This window comes from Montipora foliosa, chromosome 2 (assembly GCF_036669935.1).
Source record: "Montipora foliosa isolate CH-2021 chromosome 2, ASM3666993v2, whole genome shotgun sequence".
Taxonomy (NCBI): Eukaryota; Metazoa; Cnidaria; class Anthozoa; order Scleractinia; family Acroporidae; genus Montipora; species Montipora foliosa.
The window spans coordinates 30,652,673-30,660,172 of record NC_090870.1 but is presented as its reverse complement, the minus strand read 5'-3'; the positions used below and the strand labels follow the sequence as shown (position 1 = coordinate 30,660,172).

The 7,500-nt window shown below is 41.2% G+C and overlaps 1 protein-coding gene across 1 annotated transcript in view; it reads left to right on the top strand.

Moving 5' to 3' along the window:
* The window catches only part of LOC137992830 (angiogenic factor with G patch and FHA domains 1-like), a 24,824-nt gene extending 24,015 nt beyond the window's left edge, over window positions 1–809 (top strand). Inside the window, exon 14 of the mRNA XM_068838366.1 lies at window positions 1–809. This exon is cut by the window's left edge and continues 378 nt beyond it. The gene's annotated coding sequence lies outside the window, so the exon portion shown is untranslated.
* Window positions 810–7,500: the final 6,691 nt, after the last annotated feature.

Here is a 7,500-nt window from a genome sequence, read left to right as displayed (position 1 = left end):
TATAAAACTCATGTTGCCTCAAACCTGTTGTATGGGCTTTGATTCTGCGGTGTCAACTGTTCTGTTTGAATTTGCTTATTTGATTTTGAGCGTGAGAATAGGTGGACAGGTTGGAGTGTGGAAGTTGGAAAATAGGTTCAATTTATTTTATTTCTTTGACGTATATCTTCATTTCATGTTGTTTTGAGAAATTTGAAATCCGAGCAATTATTTCTGGGATCACGTCCAAGTATAAAACTACATCAGTTTCATATTTACTTTTTCTGACAAGCACGTCATTTCCGCTGGCGCTGCTCCAATCATTGAGAAATTAAGACAGAATTAACTATTGTAGGGTAATGTGAAGTGCTGTTTTTTACTCATGTAAACCATGTGAGCCCTACTAATGGAATTGGGCCCACACAAGGACAAAAAAAAAAAAACTCTGATAAGGGAGGGAATTGAACCCACGACCTTCGGGTTAGATCACCGCTGCTCTCTAACAGCTTCATTGGGAAATTTAGGATTCCGTTTACATTACGTGAAAAAGCAAATGGCAGGCTTTTGCTCGTCATAGAAGCATGAAAACTCTTTTATTTTAGATTGTCTTGTTTTTACTCACTATTTTGAGAAGTTATTTGAAATCTGTAGCCAAAAGAGTAAAAATGAGCCAAAATCAAAGACGTTTCTTTGATTTTTGTCACGCAAATTTCAGCTTGGCGTTTGCCGCAGACGCGATGATAAATCTATTATTTACCGTCTCCTTGAAAAAAATAGAAACGTGAGATAAGCAAACTTATATTGAAGATTTTGTTTGGGACGCCAGAACACTACTAGGGTTTGTTTTTCAATCTCTTTCCTACTGCAAAGCGCCAATTTCGTTTTTAGGCAACTGGGGGACTTCTGACATCTTAGGAGGGTTGGATTGGTGAATGCAAGAATGCCGTTAATTAAATGCACGCAGATTTCAATAAGCGTCAACAAGCGTCTTCTGGGAGTATAGACAATTAACGCCAAATGCTGTTCCTCAAGTAAGGATCAACAGCTGCATAATTTAGCCTGAGCACAAAATAACGGTAACCTTTTTGCGGGGTGCAGGGATGGCGCAGTGGTGAGAGCATTCGCCTCCCACCAATGTGTCCCGGGTTTGATTCCAGACTCGGCGTCGTATGTGGGTTGAGATTGTTGGTTCTCTACTCTGCACCGAGAGGTTTTTCTCCGGGTACTCCGTTTTTCCCTGTCCTCAAAAACCAACATTTGACTTGATTTGCGTTGATTGTTAATTTCAGTTTACAGTGTCCCCAATTAGGGCTCCAGCGCTAGAACGACTAGACAAATAAAGTTCTTTCCTTCCTTTAGACTTGAGCGACACTTCGTGTTGGATTTCCGCAAAATTGGGCGTGCATTTAATTTGGTGCATTTCTGGACATATGGTACGATATAAACATGATTGGCACAAAAACAGTAAGCATTCCTGACATATTTTAGGTTTTCACGGTTTTCCTGGTCGCATTGTAATTCATGGCAACATTTTCATAGAGACATTTTGGGAATCAATCTAATTATCGCTACCACGAATTTGAAAGTTAGCGATGTTTATGTTTGAATGTTTATTTGCCACACAATAATATTACAAAGACGAGTAAAGTCATAAATAATATATATGAAAAAGGATGGACATTACATTACAATAATTGCGGCGAGGAGATGCCAAGAAACCACCGGGGTTATAAGAGGTGATTTACATTCTATGAATCACTTTATTTCAGTTCCTGTGATTTGCGTGTGTGCTGTTAAGCTAGTCAACAGGAATCTGCCAAGAATTCGTTGCTTAGCACTTGCCCGAAATCTTCACGAATTGAAACGAAGAAGCATTTTAAAGAAGAGTTTCGAAAGTTTTAAGAAAAGGTTTGTAGTAAAGTTTGACGCTTTCCGAACTGCTCAATATCTAAGACTAGTTGTTACAAATATATAAAGAACAAGCCCCATTCAGTACTCTCCATTGAGGTGATTCGTTGTCGCTGATGTCGACTTACTTTTGTTGTTAAATTAAGCGTGTTTTAAGTGTTGGTTATCGTATTAGCCGTTGAATTTGGACGAATTTTATTGTTGACCAAGGCAAAAAACGTTGAACACTGCAGATTGGTTGTTGATGTTGGAAGGAATTCTCATTTCTTGAATTTTGCCATATCCTGCCATAACTGTTAACTTTCTTAACTCCGAGAAAGAAAGGACTGTGCAGAAATCGTGTCAGATCTTTATTGAGCAAGCGTAAGCCGTTGCTTGGAGACAAAGCAATCAGAAGGAAGCGCCCAGATGGCATCTATTCTCTATTTTCGAATTCCCCACAATACACTTTGTTTTCCCCCCAAATTTTTCATAAACTATTGTTTTCAAATGCTCTTGGGGACACTGCATATTCCCAAGAGCATTTGAAAACAATGGTTTATGCAAACTTTGGGGGGAAACAAAGTGTGTTATGGAGAATTCGAAAATAGAGAATACGGTAGAGTCAAAAATGTTCAAACAGCGATGTATACTTAACAACCATTCACACAAGCTCCCGAAATACGAAGCAATACCTTAACCATCAATATGAACAAAATTGTAAGAAAGCAATCCTGTAAATCGTAAAGGCGAAACAAATCACGTTTTGCAGGTGACGTCAAAATGAGCAAAACTAAGTCGGCGCAGAGCCGAACGGGAAACGTTGATTGGAAGTAAATTTGACTTCCGGTTGCCGTCGCCCCGTAAAAACATCTGGTTTAAAGTGCCCCAACCCCCCGGAAATGAATCTTTGCACCTGTTCGAAACGCATTGCGGCCTTTTTTCCCTTTTCTAACAAATCCTGCCTTTTTATAGGCTTCAAAACTAGCGAAAAAACAAGCGTCTTTAGTTCACGACCGAGTAAGAAGGAGAATGGGTCTATTCCTGATTTGACGTCACAAACTAATCAGGAATCATAGACCCACTTCCCTTCTGACTCGGTCGTGAACAAAAGATGCTTGGTTTTTAGCAAGTTTTGAAGCCTATAAAAAGGCAGGATTTGTTAGAAAACGGAAAATATGGCCGCACGGCGTTTCGAACAGGTGCAAAGATTCATTTTAGCGAAAAAAATATTTTGGGGTTTGGGGCACTGTAAAGTCCCTGTTGAAATTGGGGGCAGGGGTGGTCTTCATGGTCCATTTGAAATGTCCAAGATTGTAGGTTAGCCTACCTTGGTCTAGGCTAAGCTAACCCTAACCCTTGACCTCACCCTTACCCTCGTGTAACAACGCTGCATGGCTGTAGTGTCCTAAATAGGAATGATATACCGGTACAATCAACAGCTCATGATTACGCTCATTTTTGATCAAACATGGGAGTTGTGGTAACCCGGGTTCCCACAATAAGCACCTTGTAATCAAAGAAAAGACCAACGGTCATGAAATTTGACAGGATATCTTTCCAAAATTGATAGTATATTTTTTACATTGTTTAGTTTGTTATCCTTTGCCTTATAATACTTTTTTTCCAATAAACCAACTCTATGTTAACAGTTCTCTCTCTCTCTGCCGCGTGACTCCTTTAGTTTAGGAAGAAAGCAAAATTTAAAAAAATGAGAGCAGAGGTATTAAGAACCACGAGCTGTATTCACAAAATATTACCTACGATGTGTCTTACGATATAACTTAATATAAAATTGGGCTTGTATTTGCTATTCACGAACTCTATACGCGTGACTTAAGGACGTTCGCGCCCAAAACGTTCCCACGTACAGATTTTTTTTAAACTTGCCACGCAGAAAGGTAATGATCTACTTTTGCCAAAAAGGCAAAAAAATGGGGGGTCACCGTGCTCGTTTTCGAGATCATGAGGTGCATTTTTAGAAGATTGCGTTACTTTAAGACGATCTTAGCTTACAACTGTCAGCAATAAAAAAGCTACATGAGTGAAATTTAGATCAGGTAAACGTACTCAGTTCAACATAACTAATATAACTAAATTAACCTTTGCAGCTGATGTCTTTTTCTGAGGTGAAATAGACCTTGAAAAACGATACATATTAGTCTAAGAAAGAAAACTTCGGTCGCTCGAGAGCATAAAAGGCCAAATATTTGTAACTTCTCTCGTACAGATTTTTTTTGTTTTTTATTAAAATGGACAAAATCAAGACAGGAAGTGATCTACGGAAAGAAAAATGGGGGTCACCGAGCATTCAAGAGAGTAAAATCGCTGCGAAGTTCTCACGCCATTGCGTGACATTTCCGAGAAGACCTGGGTCCACAGCTATCCCATGATGCCACATACTTTCATGTTCCCTTCTCGTGGAAAATTTAAAAATTAAACGAGGCTTACCTGTAAGGTGAAGTTTGATTGTAATTCTACGAGTTATTGGTCTGGAGCGAAGAAGTCACGTGAGATATAGCGCGCGCGAAGCAAGCAGGCAGTTTTTAAATGTTATTTCTGGCGTATGAGCCTGCGAAGGAGCCAGAAATAAATATTTCGACGGCACGAGATACAACAGGGCCTGGGTTCCAGGCTGGGTGCACCATGGGTAGCCATATCGGGGGTATATAAAGCTGCGTATAACACGTGTACGTCATCTAGGCTTCGAAACCAACCTCTCCTTGGTTTTTTCTTTTACGTTCCTGTCGTTTGTCTTCTGCGTTATGTCCGTCAGCTAAGACGAAGTGTCCGATCTCATTCGCGACTATAACAAGCAGTTAATGGACTCGTTCAAAGACTTGTTAGCACAAAGCGTTGGTCAAATCAAGCGCTCCAACGAAGATTCGGCCGAGCAGCAGATGAAAGCAATCAAGAAACTCAAGTATGACAAACCACATAAGTTCAAGAAGAAGGCCAATAAAGACCAGTTTAACTTTAACGGTAAGCTAGCGGAAAATATTGGTACCGCCAAGTCTGCTGCGGAGATTTGTCAGCTAGAGAAAGTAAAGTCGGATCTCGTGGAAGATCCTCGTCCGTTGGAACCCCGCCGTCGACCTCAAGTTCGCAGTTTCAACATCAACCTCTTATGTTGAACGTTCCTGGTTTCCCTTCTCGTCGACCCAATACCGGCTCCTGTTTTGCCTGTGGAAAGCCAGGTCATTGGCGCTCCTGTTGCCCGACGATGGCCAAGCAAACTTCACATCCTCCTAAATGACTAGCCGACCAAGGACAACAATCAGGTGCAATCTTTTCCAATTTTCTTTGTAGTGATATGTTTTTTGAGGCGGAAAGCCGTAATTCAGATCAGCAGTGTCTCGATGTCACATCAGTTTTTTTCTGATGTCACCCCCCTAGTTTTAGCCGCGGTTAAGGACTCTTAGAGTACTGTTGATATTTTTGTTCAACCTTCAGTTCGGGGCAGATTTTTCAAGTTTATCGATTTTCGGCGTACTTTGCCAGCTTCTCAGTTCATTTTGAATGTTATTAGCCAAGGTTACAAAATTCCGTTCTTCCAGCTACCCACGCCCTTTTACAAAGTCAACAATGCTTCCGCACGTAGTAACAATTCTTTTGTTACCATAGCTCTTAATGAGCTTGTTAGTCTCAACCTCATCGAAGAAATGTTTTGTGCTCCAGATATTATTAACCCGCTTTCTGTTTCGATCCAACGCTCCGGCAAACAAAGGCTTATCCTGGATCTTAGGCACGTTAACACTTTTATCTTCAAACAGAAATTCAACTGCGAGGACCTGTCTGTGGCTACTCAAGTTTTTGACAAGGGTTTTTATTTATTCAAATTTGTTCTCAAGTCCGGGTACCATCGCATCGAAATTTTCCCCGATCACTGGTAATTCCTTGCGTTCGCCTGGGATTTCGGCACAGTGATTTTTAGGTATTTTCAATTTTGTGTTTCAGAGCCACGGCCGCTGGAAGTCCGTTCAAGCCAGAGACACCTATGTGGATGATGACCTTGATCAAAGGCTTTCAGTTTCCAAGTCTCTCGGGCTCTAGGAGTTTCCATTCGTTATTTCGCCCAATACTTTGTCTCTCTACGTATTTTTAAGGTTGGTACTCGCCAAGCCGTCCCAAAATAAACTTATTTGCCTTTACATTTTGTCTGTTGATGTTGTGTAGTGGAGTCTAAATATGTTATTTCTGGCGTATGAGCCTGCGAAGGAGCCAGAAATAAATATTTCGACGGCACGAGATACAACAGGGCCTGGGTTCCAGGCTGGGTGCACCATGGGTAGCCATATCGGGGGTATATAAAGCTGCGTATAACACGTGTACGTCATCTAGGCTTCGAAACCAACCTCTCCTTGGTTTTTTCTTTAATTTTTGTTTTTTGCTTTTGTCTTATGTCCTCCTTAGGAGCAGGCTATTTTCGATTACATTGTAAAGTCCCGTAGGAAGGGCTTTGAGCTTGAGCCTTGGTTCCTACCCAGATTTCCTGCACATTTTTCCCCACAGGGATTTTTTCTGGCAGTTTTTTTCTGGCCTCCGTTCAAACCGCATTTGCTTTGTTAGCGGTTGCTCAGCTCTACTATTTTTTTTGTACTTTAGGTTTATATTGTATTTTACTTATATCGTACGTCGGAGTTGAAGATCCCCAGCCTAACTGGCAGCCTGACTGGCACAAAGCTTGAGAGCTTATATGGCGATGTAGGCAGAGATGGCCTGTTTATATTATCACGGTTTAATGTAACGTCGGGATTGATGTTCCCCAGCCTAACTGGCACAAAGCTTATAATGTGAGCTTATATGGGGATGTAGGCCAAGATGGCCTGTTTATATTATCACGGTTTAATGTAACGTCGGAATTGATGTTCCCCAGCCTAACTGGCAACCTAACTGGCACAAAGCTTATAATGTGAGCTTATATGGGGATGTAGGCCAGGATGGCCTGTTTATATTATCACGGTTTTATGTAACGTCGGAATTGATGTTCCCCAGCCTAACTGGCAGCCTAACTTGCTCAAAGCTTATAATGTGAGCTTATATGTGGATGTAGGCCAAGACGCCCTGTTTATATTATCATGGTTTAATGTTATGTCGGAATTGATGTTCCCCAGCCTAACTGGCAGCCTATCTGGCACAAAGCTTATAATGTGAGCTTACATGGGGATGTAGGCCAAGATGCCCTGTTTATATTATCACGGTTTAATGTTATGTCGGAATTGATGTTCCCCAACCTAACTGACAGCCTATCTGGCACAAAGCTTATAATGTAGAGCTTATCTGGGGAAGTCGGCCAATATGGCCTGTTTATCTTATAGTTAAATGTAATGACGGAGCTGTTGTTCCCCAGCCTAACTGGTACCAAGACTGATTGCTTATTCGGAGAAGTAGCCTATATGTTTTGCGTATTAAAGTGTTGTGGCTCGCCAGCCCTACTGGCACTAGCAAACGGCTTGTACGTGCGGAGATAGCTTTATCCTTGGTTGCTTTTCTAGGATTTGTCACGTAGATTGTAAATTGTTTGTGTTATATAGTGTTCGGGTTGGTTCTTGCCAGGCCCTCCGTCTTACCGCATTTGTTTTAGTTGTAAGCGGTAGCTCAGCTCTGCTAGTTTTCTTATCTTATGTACTTGTT